The 14,128-nt window shown below is 36.1% G+C and overlaps 1 protein-coding gene and 1 pseudogene across 1 annotated transcript in view; one reads left to right on the top strand and one right to left on the bottom strand.

Moving 5' to 3' along the window:
- LOC104986344 overlaps positions 1-2,182 on the bottom strand; it is a 13,508-nt pseudogene extending 11,326 nt beyond the window's left edge.
- SYT14 (synaptotagmin XIV) overlaps positions 1-14,128 on the top strand; it is a 202,929-nt gene that overhangs the window by 34,974 nt on the left and 153,827 nt on the right. The gene's annotated exons all lie outside the window — the stretch shown is intronic.

Below are 14,128 nucleotides of genomic sequence, written 5' to 3' on the forward strand. Positions count from 1 at the left end.
ACACCACTGCTCTGCTACCAAATTTCAGCAACCTCTTCTTCATCAGGTATGTCTCTGGTTGCTCTAAGTGTCTGATTAGGTTGCAGAATTCAGCAATAGATGACTTCAAAAGAAATTTTAAATCTCATTGGGATATAATTGAGGTACAGCACTGTATAAGTTTCTCGTGTACAACTTTACATGCATCATGAGATGGTTATCACAATAAGTGTAGTGAGTATCTGTTATCTCATGTAGGTACAGAAGTAAAGAAATAGAAAACAAAATTTTTTTGTGGAAGAATCGTTGGTTCTGACGCCTTTTTCCAGTGTAATAGTTGTTTCAGTGCAGAAACCAACCCTTGACGTTTCTCCTCCATTTTCCTTGATATCACTCTCAATTATCTTTTTAAAAAATTAATAAGTCTGTCTTTACCCATGCATTTGCTATTTCCAGTGCCTTGTATTCCTTTTTGATAAATCTGTTTCCATGTGTTATCATTTTCTTTTTGCTTAAAGGACTTTAACATTTCTCGAGTAGGTTTGCTAGTGGTGAATTCTTTTCGCTTTTGAATGTCTCACAGTTTAAGAACAATTTATTACTGTTATTTTACCTTTGTTTTTCAAAGATATTTTCACTGGTAAAGAATTCTAGGTTAATCACCTTTCCCCTTCTTTCAGTACTGTAGTGATGGGTGCTCCACTTTTTCTAGCTTGCATTTGTTTCTAACAAATAATTTGTTGTTAACCTTATCTTTTTTCCTTTCTACATAATGTGTAATTTTTTTCTGGTTGCTTTTAAGATCTTAATAACTGTTTTTAAATAATTTGAATATGATATTCCTTTTTGTACCTTTCTTCATGTTTTTTGTACTTGGGTTCAGTTAGCTTCTGTAGTTTGTCATTTTCATTTAATTTGTAAAAATTTTGAACTTTATTTTTTCAAATGTTTTCTTAATTCTCCCTTCTCTGGCCTCTCTTTTTATGGACCCTAATTACGTATATATTTGTGCACCTTAAGTTGTCTCACAGTTTACAGCCTTTCTGTTCATTTTAAGAATTGTTTTCTTTGTTTTATTCAGTTACTTTCTATTGCTATGTCTTCAAGTCAGCTAATGTTTATTTTTCAATATTTAATCTGTTGTTAATCTTTTTACCTCTGATATTATAGTTTTCATCTTTAGAAGGTTGATTTAGGTTTTTAAAAACATATATCAATGGTTCTTAATACTTTGTCTTTTTGCTAGCTTTTTGAACCCATGGGATACATTATAATAACTGTTAGTATTGTGTCCAATATTTCTCTTTAAGCATCTTTCCTGCAAGCATTGTCATTGCATAACTAATTGGCTGTAAGGCAGTTTTGCCATAAAGATAAAATAACTGGTTGGCAGTTTGGTTTCATTTCTCTGTTAATGCAATGTACCCATTTTTGTATTATATAAACCTTAGCCCTCATAATAGTCTATACAGTGACCAGTAGGTGTGGTGATCTTAAAATAGCAATGGTAACAAACTATATATAATATATACTGAGTTGATAGAAAATATGGTGATAAAACATACTAGAAGTGTGAAATAAGAGAGGATAAAGCCCAATTGCATATTATACTAGGAACTAATGTATCAGTTTGCAGATCCTTTGGTGATCTGAACCTGCAGCAATGAACTCACATTTCCCTTAGAAGTTTGCAGTGTCTATTAACAGACATGAGACAGTATAGGAAGAACAAGCAACAGTGTGGATGGCTTTCACTGAAATTCAAAGCTCAGTTTACAGATATGCATCCTAGTATTTGGAAACTGTTACTCCTCTTAATATAGAAAGGAATTTTATTGAAAAAGTAAAAGAGTAATGCCAACGAGGAGATGAATTAATAAGAAGAAAAGACGTATAAAATTCTGTGAATGAAAGACTTTGAGGACAGTGCTTGTTACAACTCATAAGATCAGTTAATTTGTACAGCTTTGTTATGACTTTACACACATTTTAAATATATTCCACACTTTTATATTTTGCTATAGTTTCTTTAATGTATTCATTTCTTAATGTTTCATTATGTACTTTTAAATGTCCCTCTTTTTTATTATTAATCTTTTACAGCAAAATTACCTTATGACCAATTAGGTATGTGGTGAAAATATTTATGGCTGATATGTAGCAAAGATGCTTATTGGTGAAATTACCTGGAACCATATATCATGGTCTGCTAATTCTGTCATTCTGAGTCAGTTTTGATTTTTTAAAAAATTTTCACCTCCTCTTCTTTGTGTGCCTAATAATTTTTTATTGAATGCTAGATATTGTGAAGTTTTCCTTGTTGTATGTTAGCTATTTTGTTTACTTTTTTGAATTTTGTTATGAATTAGGCTGTTACTTGGAAACAGCTTGTTCCTTTTTGTCTTCTTTTAAATATTGTTTGGTGGGATCATACCTGCATTTATTCTAGAGTTTAATTTTTCCTCACCTTTGGGCAAGATATTCTAGAATTCTAATCAGTGCCCTATAGGTTTGGTGTTTCGTTTTGGATCTTGAAAATAGACACTATTTCTGTGCTGTGTGATGTTTGACCACTTTTGTCTTTAATCCTTTTGGAGGAGTCTTTTCCCAATCTCTGGTGGTTTTATGTCTTGAGCAGTACTCAGCTGTATTCTTACTTATGGGTGACTCAGCACGGCTCTCTGGAGTTCTTTCTGCACAGCTTTCATTCTGGCTCAGATGGTAAAGAATCTGCCTGCGATGTCGGAGACCTAGGTTCGATCCCTGGGTCAGGAAATCCCCAGGAGAAGGGAATGTCAACCCACTCCAGTATTCTTGCCTGGAAGATTCCATGGACAGAGGAGCCTGGTGGGCTTCAGTCCATGGGGTCGTGAGGAAATCAGACACTGAGCGACTAACCCTTTCTATTCTCTGATACTCAGCTGTGCAAACTCTGGCCTCCTTAGCCTCCTTTTATTCCCAGGGCACTGCTTGGGCTCCCTTTCTCTTTGCTGCAGCCTGGAAACTTTCTCCAGGCGGTAAGCTTGGAAAATAATAATTATCACTTTTTTCCTTTCTCCGTGGTCACTGCCCTTTCTTGCCCGTGTCCAGTGTCTTTCGTATATTTTGTCTTGTGTTTCAGTGTTTTCAGGTTGTAGGGTCAATCTTATCCTTGTTACTCTATCTTAATTTGGATTGGAAAAAGCAATGAGCAGAATAGGGCAGTTTTTTGTGTGTCTAAATAGTAGATAAAAAGATGTGGAACAGAGGGTATCAGGGTAGAGACTAGGAAGCTACACTTTAAATTGATAGAAATTGAGAGTCCTAGATTAGAGAATAAAATATGATGAAATTTAGGTAAGAACAGTAGACAGAAATTAGATTATTGAGAAGAATTAGAAGCTGGACAGTGTAAGATTTATGAAAGGAAAAGAAGTAGAAAAAAATTAAGGTAGAAAATTAGTCTTATCTTCTGTTTGTCTTAAGGGAAGACGTTCTCTAGCCATTTGCCATTTAACTTTTGAATAGTTGTCTTAGAACATTCCAGTTTGATTTCTGAATGGACTTAGTTTTTTTAAATTGTAATGTTGCAGAAAGGGTGATACTGATATAATTGTTTAATTATTTTTCTTCATTTGAAAACTTAAGATTTAATCATGACAAAAGATAACATGTATGATATTTACTTAAAAGATAAATATGTTTTATAATACTTTTTAAACACATGGGGGAAGATTACAGTTATGTTAACTAGTAGATATGTGGTGCCATCTAATGGCTAATATGAAGATCTGTTTGGTAAATAATGCTGAAGTTTGTTTTCTGCTGCATAAATTTTAGCACTGAACTCTCTGGTGCTTTTAAAGTCAAAGGTGCAGTTTTAATTTAAATGCTAAGGTATATGTATAATTTCAGTTTATAGTATCTTTAAAATTCTACCACATCAGTGTGATTTGTCATGACGTGTGAAAGCATATGTATGCAATTTGCATATTTTATAATATATCCATATAAGACCAGTTTTAATAAGCAGGTCAAGTTTGCACGCCTTTCCATCTGCTGTCTTCTTCAGTTCTTGCCCCCTGTCCCTGGTCCCAATATGTACTTAGACATTATTGCCTTGTGGAAGTTCACTATTATTGTAACGTAATTCATTCTTCTTCCCTCCCTGTCTCATTACATTTTATAAAATACATCCAGCATGTGAGAATAATAGAAGAGACTGGCGATTTTTAAGTGGTTCTCCGAATTCTTAGAGGTTCTATGGAGTCTCTCTAGGGGCTGGCATGGAGGTGGCTGAGGTTGAAAAATTTGCGTTTGAAGGCTCTGGAAGCCTGAAGAAGACTTTTCGACTCTATTTAGCCCAGTTTTTCCTAAATGTATTTTATTATAGAAACTTTGTCATTCTTTTCTCGCAATTAACATGTTAAAATCCTGTTATCTTGTGCTCTTTACATCAGATTTTGGAAATTGTTCTGTATTGCCTTTTTAAGAATAAAAGGATCCTGTGTGTGTGTGGGTGTTATATATATTATATATATATAATTTCATTATATATAATCTCAATATATATTTATATAATGAAATACAGTAGCTTTTTTTCTGGTCATCTAGTAATATTTGTTCATTTTCAGTAATTTAGAAAATACAGAGAATTGTTTAGAAAATATATAGCACATAATTATACCCTCCACAATAACAATTAATATATCATTATTATCATATAATTTTAAAATTTAAATATACACATAGTTTAAACAAAACAGGTATCACTCTGTGGATTATGTCCAGAATTTTTCTAACCTAATGTAACATTGAATATTTTCCTACATTAGCAACCATTTTTCAATTTATTTTCTTACTGTTTATCTAATTTTTAATGATAATATAGTGTTCTATTGTATGGGAATACTATTATTTATTAACCAATCTCCTATTTCTGGATTTTTTTTAATGTACAAATTTATGTTATTACAAATAATATTTTTGAATAGAAACATTTATACTGTTTTCAGTAGCTTTGATTGTTTCCTTAGAAAAAAGTAATTTTTACATTGACACAAAATTCCTGGGAATAGATTATCAGTGTCAAAGAATATCCTAATTTTTAAGGTATTTTTAAAAGTTTATAGCAGATTTCATTAATAATAATCACATGCAAGATTATTTTCTCATTTATTTGTTTAAAAAGCTTTGTCAAATTGGTATATTGTTTACCCTCCCTTTCTCTGTTTACCATGAGTGCGGATATTTTTCATGTTATTTTTCTTCCTGTTGTCTTTAATGAAAACTCCCTAAGTGTCTAAATTGAATTTTGAGTATTAGATCCCTTCCATAGCCTGCTCTGCAGGTTTTTGAGTAGCCTTCCCTTTATTTTTATAGCTACCAAGACTGCTGAATTAGTTTGTCCCAGATGGACTATACAGTCATCTAGGCATCTATTCTTAAATCAAGTTTAAGAATAGAATAGGATTAGATTTAAGAATAGAAACCAGCATTACTTGATAGATTATGTTTAACTTTATGAAAGAAAATCCTGCAGTAGGAGCAGTGTGATTTGAAACAACACAGCCACCAAAGTATTCAACAGCGTCGTGTGCACCTCAGTCTTCAGAGTAGATGGGAAATTTAGGCACAAAAGATTTGATTTTAGGGATTGTTCACAAAGAAATTCCTTGGTAAGACAGGAGTGGCTTTACCAGACCCAAAGGAGAATTTAATTCTAATTCTCTTAATTTTCCTTTGTTGCCCTTGCATAGATCAACTGGATTACATTTACCAGTGACTTTTGGAATGTACACAAAGAGTCTTAGGATAGTTTTCTCTTTAATGATAATTTACAATTATTTGGTGACTGTCTATTTGAAATTGCTCTTGTAGGTTTAAAGTTTATTAAAAATATCAAGTGCGTGTTAAGACTGGTAACTTTTCTTTCTCTCTTTTTTTGCTATATCTTAGTTTTTGCTGTCCTCTTCATTGTATAATTTTGAATTTTGATTATAGCATCTTTTGATGCATAGAATTTTTATATTTGTATGCAGGAAAAAGTATTAATCATTTTTACTTATGAGTTTTTGCTTTGCTTTAGTAAATTTTATTTAAAATCGAAATTCATTTAAACTTAAACATTTTTTCAAATAGCTAATATGTATGTGAAATCCCTGTATCTACACCCAAAGATGACAGCATTGCTTATTGAATAACCTCTGAGTTTATTTTTTCTTCACTGATTTGAGACAACCTTCTTTATCATATTCTGGCTCACTGTGTATACAAATATACTGAACTTCTTATATGGTTTCATTGTTCCGTCTATTCTCTTGTTAATCTTGGTAATTATTTTAATATCTGGTTTAGTGAAAATCATTATGCATCTCTTTAAACATTTTCTCTCTAAACCTTCCCATGAATTCTTAACCAAAACAATCCCTCTTATATTAATAAATACATCTTCATAATGACCTGAATGAATATCCTTAATGCCTAGTAATAATTACTCTATTCTTTAACTCTATGATTTTGTAATTTTAATATGCTATATAAGTAGAGTTATATAATATGTGACCTTTTGAGACTGGATTTTTTTGCTTAGCCTAATGCCCTTGAATTCCACCCAAATTGTTGCATATATCAGTAATTTGCTCCTTTTTATTGCTGAGAGTATTTCATGGCATCGGTGTACCACAGTCTGTTTAAATATTCACTTGTTGAAGGACAGTTGTGTGCTCTCCATTTTGGGGGTATTACACATAAGACTTATAAAATTTTGTGTACAGGTTTTTGTATGGATATTGTGAGAGTTAATTTTCTGTGTCATCTTGGCTAGGGTGTAGTACTCAGTTGTTTGGTCAAACCCCAGTCTAAATGTTTCTCTGATGTATTTTTTAGATATGACTGACCTTTAAGCCAGTAATTTTTTGAGCAAAGCATATTACCATACATAATACAGATGAGCTTCATCGAATCAGTTGAAGGCCTTGAAAGGAAAGACTTGAGATCCAGCCAAAAAGGAAGGATTTCTGTCTATAGACTGCAAGACTACAGTAACATCAACTCTTCCCTGGGTCTTCAGCCTGCTGGTCTGTTCTTAATGTTTCATATTTGCCAGCCCCAACAATATTACGGCCCAGTTTCTCAAAATAAATCTTTGCCCCTTCCTCTCCTTCCTTCCCTCCCTCTCTCCTCTTTGTTCTGTTTCTCTGGAGAACCCTAATATAGGTTTTGTTACTGAGAGTACTTTTAAAGGAAGAGTATCTTAAGAATGCATGTTCCGAATTTGTTCTGGGATTTCTCCAACTTGATCTGATTTGATTTAAAGGTGCTGATTCTATTTTAAGTAGTAAAGAGAGTACTGGTTGTCCATGGCCTGGTGTGGCAGTAGTGATAGGCACAAGATCATCAGCGGATACTCCTAATCAAATACTTTTTAAGAGGTGAGACACCATGTCTTTTGACACCTGGAAACATTTTTTCAGAATAACAAGTTTCATGAACATGGCCGGGGAGAAAAAGGTGAGCAAAGGGATTTGAATTCCAAGCTCATAAATCACCTGAAAATTTCTCTGTCTTCCCCTAAAGAGAGCCTTATCTCTTGTAATTCAGAGAACTGAGATGGCTGAAAATGAAATCCAAAGTCTCTTCCTCAAAATGGCTAAATTACAATGCAAACTGGATCCCCAGCTTTGTAGAATGTCTGCTGTTGAAATGAGGGTGTTGATTGCGGTGGGGGCGGGGCGGGGGTGGGATCCTGAAAATTGGAATGATGACACATGGGAAGAGCCTGATGAGTTTGGAGTTAGCATGACATGCCCAAGGAAGCTGCAGTGCCTCTTCTGAGACAGCTGCTTTGTGACACACTCCTGATTCTCCTTAAAACCCTCCTCCACCATCCGTCTGTCCTTCTGGACCTGAGTGGACTGGAGTCTTAGCTGCCTTGGACGTGAAGTACAAAGAGTGACTCTTGAGGAGTCGTTCCATAATCCAGAAGAACTGCTTGATTTTTCCAGTTTATATAGACTGAAACATGGGGAATGTGTCTGGGAATGACTGTTACGGGTGTGGCATAGTGGCGGATTAGCGCTCCCCAGCCTTTTTGGCGCCAGTGACCCGTTTCATGGTAGACAGTTTTTCCACAGACCGGGGGCAGGGGGATGGCTTCGGGATGATTCAAGTGCATTACGCGTGTTGTGCACTGTACCTCTGTTATTATTGCATTGTGATATATAATGGAATAATTATATGACTCACCATAATGCAGAATCAGTAGCAGCCCTGAGCAAAATTTTCCTGCAGCCAGACAATCCCACTTGGGGGTGATAGGAGACAGCAACATTCCAAGTGTGTTGCTTATGTCCAGTCACAGTCTCGTTTTGGTTGCTATCGCTGCAGAAAACCCTGCTTCACAAAGAGAGGATGTTGGACATGGAAGCCGATTTTTCAGTGCCTTTGTGGCCATCTCAAGATATTCTGCCTTGACTTGAATCCTGAACTTAACGGAGATTTGAAGTTGTCTCAAATGTACTTTTAAGACCACCATTTTTCAATCTCAAGCACAGTCATTCAGTTCACCTGGCTTATTAATAAATGTTCTCAGATCCATTCCTTCCCAGCTTGGGGATCTTTTGTGGTTGGGAAGTAATGCTCAAACTCTTTGGAAAGCTGAGATAAGTGATCATGCACCAGTTGGGAGAAAGAAGGCCCTGGCTCAGTCCCTTTCAAAATCTCTGCAACGTTTGAAACATATCAAAAATCCCAGTGTTTGCTTGTTGCCACCATAATTCCTGGAAAAGGAAATGGCAGCCCACTCTTGCCTGAAAAATCTCACAGACAGAGGAGCCTGGCAGGTTACAATCCAAAGGGTCACAAAGAGTCCAACATGACTGAGCAACTAAACCCGTACAAAAGTACTAAAAAAATAAACAAAACAGTGCTTTAGTTAAGGTAATTCTTTTATTCTTAAAAAATTTTTATGCTTATTTTGTAGATGTTTGGATATCTGTGCTGAGGTATGCAAAGTATTTGCCTTTAAAATTTTAAATATCCTCCCTACCTATGGTTATGTCTCTGCTCTGTATCCTGTATTTGTAAGCAGTATATTGGTTCAGATAATGAGATCTGAGTTAAAAAACTTTTGTTTGAATCTTGACTCTGCCACTTAACATCTCTGTGAATTTTTTTTTTTATTTTATTTTTAAACTTTACATAAATGTATTAGTTTTGCCAAATATCATATCTCTGTGAATTTGAAATTATTCAATCCATCAAGTTTCAGTATCCTTTTCTTCAAGGGTAGAGTTACAGAATGGGAATGGAAATGTTACCTGTAAAATATAGCATAGTAAACCTGCAATTAGTGGGGTTTTTTTTCCCCTTTTCATGCCACAGGGCATGCCAGATCTCAGTTACCTGATAAGGGATGGAACCCTGGCCCCCCGCATTGGAAGTGTGCAGTCCTAACCACTGGACCACCACAGAATTCCCTGAATTAGTGTTAGTTTTATTGTAATTATTGATTAGTTTTATTGTAATTATTGATTAGACTTGCTAAAGGTGTGTATATTTTATTTTAGTTCTCCACCCCCCCAAATCTAAGAAAAAGTTCTTGAATTCTTGTATTGTTTTTAATCTTAAGTAATTGATGCTTTTATCTTTATTATTTCTACTGCTTTCTTTCTAGGGCTATATTATGCCTTCTTTTTAAAACTTCTTTAATTGACTGTTTCATCCTTTTATGATAAAAGAACACAGCATTTAAGACTGAATTACACTTTCATTAGCCTCCAAGTAATATCAAGATATTTGTGAAAATACAAGAGATGGGATATCAGACTGCTGTTTTCACTGGAACTCAAGGAGACTAGAAATTGAACATTGTTTTGAATATGAGATAACCTAACTGCTTTAATAAGAATCCGATGGCATAATAGAAGGCTTAGTTTTCACTTGTTAAAAACTTTACGCTGCTGATATTTATCTTACATGTATTATAACATTATTTTACATTTTTGCTTAGCACATTTTATTAAGCCAAAATTTTCATTAACCTTTATCAGCATTTGGCTCCTAGTGGGATAGTAACTTGGCATTATCTATGTTGAACTTCATTTTGTTTTGGTGTATTATTTCTTTAGTATTTTGAGATTCCTCATGTATCTTTCTTTTAATGAATTAGCCACCATGCCCAATATAACATTCCTAACATCATCTACAAAATTAGTGAACGTATTCTCAGTTCCTTCATTCAGTTTATTGGCAAAGATATGAAATAACAGTTTATAGAGTTATTTTCTTTAAGTTGATTTAAAGTGAAAGTCTCTCAGTTGTGTCCAACTCTTTGTGACCCCATGAACTGTAGCCTGCCAGACTCCTTTGTCCATGGAATTCTCCAGGCCTGAATATTGGAGTGGGTAGCTGTTCCCTTCTCCCAGGTATCTTCCCAAGCCAGGGATCAAACCAGGTCTCCTGCATTGCAGGCAGATTCTTTTTTTTTTAAATTAATTTATTTTAATTGGAGGCTAATTACTATACAATATTGTAGTGGTTTTTGACATACATTGACATGAATCAGCCATGGGCACACGTGTGTTCCCCATCCAGAACCCCCCTCCAACCTCCCTCCCCATCCCATCCCTCAGGGTCATCCCAGTGCACCAGCCCTGAGCACCCTGTCTCATGCATCGAACCTGGACCGGTGATCCACTTCACATATGATAATATACACATTTCAATGCTACCCTCTCAAATCATCCCACGCTCGCCTTCTCCCACAAAGTCCAAAAGACTGTTCTTTACATCTGTGTCTGTTTTGCTGTCTCGCACATAGGGTCATCATTACCATCTTTTTAAATTCCATATAAATGTGTTAGTATACTGTATTGGTGTTTTTCTTTCTGACTTACTTCACTCTGTATAATAGGCTTCAGTTCATCCACCTCATTAGAACTGATTCAAATGCATTCTTTTTAATGGCTGAGTAATATTCCATTGTGTATATGTACCACAGCTTTCTTATCCATTCATCTGCCGATGGGTGTCTAGGTTGCTTCCATGTCCTGGCTATTGTAAACAGTGCTGTGATGAACATTGGGGTACGCGTGTCTCTTTCACTTCTGGTTTCCTCAGTGTGTATGCCCAGCAGTGGGATTGCTGGGTCATATGGCAGTTCTATCTCCAGTCTGAGCCACCAGGGAAGCCCTTAAGCTGAGACCGAGTCATTGAGTTTGGGATGTAATCTTCCATCCTTTTGTGTGGATTTGTTCTTTCTGCCTCTGTCCATGTCCATATCTCAGCACTCAGTCATGTCCACAGCTATTTGCTCTTCCCTCATCTTAGGTTGCTGGGCCAGAAAAAGAGAATATTCAGTTAGAGAGGGAGTGACTTATATGTCCTCTAATGACAATAGATTGAGTCACCAGTTAAGGCAGTTGTGATGAACTGGAGAGGTTGGCACACGGCAAAAAAGCAAAGCTGGCTCTAATATTAGCACCTGCCTGCGAGATGGCCGGAGTGGTAGGACCTGCCCTGAAGCCTGGTGACTGTCTTGTTGGGCTTTCAGATTTTCATCTAGAATCTAGATGCTATCTGTAAGTTTGTAGATTAAATTAAAATTTTCATTTTAGAGGAAACTGTGAGCTTTTCCCAAGAATGCTAGACATGGTATCTGTTTTTTTTGTCTACATAACTAGTCACTCTTTAACAGAAAGAAGTCAACAACCCATCCTGAAATATTTCAGTGAGACATAAAGACGATTGTTTAGTGTCACATGTTTTTCTAGATAATTAAAAGTTGGTATTTTGATAACCTGTACTAATCTTTTCTTGTGTCACTGCCATGGTTCTCCTTAAAAAAATAATAGCATTTGGCATTTTAACCCGCAGACTATATTTCATTTACCTGAATATCAATGGGATCGTCATAGAAGAAAGATCACTTGTCAAAGCGTGTGAGTGGCTTGCTAGCTTGTATATGTGTTCACAAAATCCTTAAGTAGTTTATATTTTGCTAGAAGATTGTGATATCATGCCATGGATTGGAAGTTCCTATCATTGGAAATAGGAGCATTAATGGAGCAGGTAGAGGAAAAGTATTTTAAAAAATTAATATAGGACCTTACATATGTGCTGCTGCATTTACTAGTTTAGATATTTGAGACAGCCTAAAAGGTGGGCTCCAGCAAGTACCTCTTTCTTCTAGTCTGTTAGCTGGGCCATCTAGTATGTCGGGTTATCACTGGTTTTAGCTTGGATTGCTGAAATTACGAAACGTGTTTTACTAGTCCATGCGCATCCTTATTTCTATACCAGAGTGAACTTACCACGTGGTACTCAGTAATGTCTGATTCTTCGCGACCCCATGGACTGAAGCCTGCCGGACTCTTCTGTCCACGGAATTTTCTAGTCAAGAATCCTGGGATGAGTTGCCGTTTTTCTTCTCCAGAAGGTCTTCCTGACCCAGGGATTGAGCCCACATCTCTTGTATCTCCTGCGTTGGCAGGTGGATCTTCACTAACTGCACCCCTGCAAAGCCACTCGGAGGCCCCAGTGATTTCAGGACAGAACCCAGAGTCCTCAGCGGTCTTTATAGTCATGATTCTGGCCTTGCTCTCTATCCAGCTTTATCGCTAGACACTTTGTACATTTTATTTTATTCTCTTAAAATGTATTTCTGTCTTTTCTGTGAGTTCTTTTTTAAACCATAAATACTCTTTTTTTCTCTTTGCTTCATCTCTCTTCTTTCTTATTTTAGAATCTTTATATCTTCATATTTCAGTTTAGGAGTCATTTCCTCCAGGAAGTCTCTATCTCCCAAGTCAAGGTCAGGTGCCTTGTAGCGCTTACACTGTTAAGTCTCTGGGGTCAGGAGCCACATCTGTCTTGTTCGGGCTCTCATTCCTGTTGCTTAGTATCTATTGAATAAATTAAGGTGCATTTGGTACTTCTCATGCATGTACACTGACAGAAAAGAGAACGTTTATCCCCTATGGGTCCACAAAGCTATCTGCTAAAAGTATTAGAGCTTCATTGTTTTAAATTTTACTTTTTTAATTTTCTTTTTTTTTGTTATTATTAATTTAAAATATAAAAAAGTTTACCTACTGGTTAAATTATGTAATATCTCCCTAAATCTCCCACTGAAATGGACACTACTGAAAGGTGTGTCATGGTGCACCGCCAAGCTTTATTCCTCTTAGTTTCATCATTCCATTGCTCATCTTTTCCCTTTTTGACTGATAGATTCTTTCTTAAGCTATGTAATTAATGCCAATCTTGTTATGGGTGACTTGGTTAACTTCCAGAACCACTCCTTATTCTGAAAGCATTTTTGACTGAAATTAGTCCCTACTTTAATGATTTGAAGGTTGGATTCACAGCCTCAAAGGACCAAGACTGAACCTGCTGCCTGTTTCATTCTGCTCCAACACAGGTTTCATTTATGCAAAATGCATCGTTCTGGAGATTGAACGCATAGCAGTGTGACTGAAATTATTGATACTGGGTTGTGTCCCTGGCAAGAGATCATAATGTGTTCTCACCACAAATACCCACAAAAGATGATGACTGAGGTGATGGATGTATCAATTAGCTTGTTTGTGGTGAATATTCATAGTTGTACCTTAAATATTTACAGTTTTCAGTTGTCAACTGTGCCTCAGTAAAGTTGGAAAAAAATATAATAACATGAAAATATTTAAAGAGAACTAGTTGACATAATATTAAAATATAGGAGGAAGTTCTTAGATGTGAAAGAAACTGGTTTGTATTTATCAGAATTCAATGGTTTAGAATTAAAGTCTGAAATAAGCATCAGATCAGATCAGATCAGTCGCTCAGTCGTGTCTGACTCTTTGCGACCCCATGAATCGCAGCATGCCAGGCCTCCCTGTCCATCACCATCTCCCGGAGTTCACTGAGACTCACGTCCATCGAGTCAGTGATACCATCCAGCCATCTCATCCTCTGTCGTCCCCTTCTCCTCCTGCCCCCAGTCCCTCCCAGCATCAGAGTCTTTTCCAATGAGTCAACTCTTCGCATGAGGTGGCCAAAGTACTGGAGTTTCAGCTTTAGCATCATTCCCTCCAAAGAAATCCCAGGGCTGATCTCCTTCAGAATGGACTGGTTGGATCTCCTTGCAGTCCAAGGGACTCTCAAGAGTCTTCTCCAACACCACAGT

Source organism: Bison bison, unplaced genomic scaffold, assembly GCF_000754665.1.
Source record: "Bison bison bison isolate TAMUID 2011002044 unplaced genomic scaffold, Bison_UMD1.0 scf7180017864067, whole genome shotgun sequence".
In the NCBI taxonomy this organism is placed as follows: Eukaryota; Metazoa; Chordata; class Mammalia; order Artiodactyla; family Bovidae; genus Bison; species Bison bison.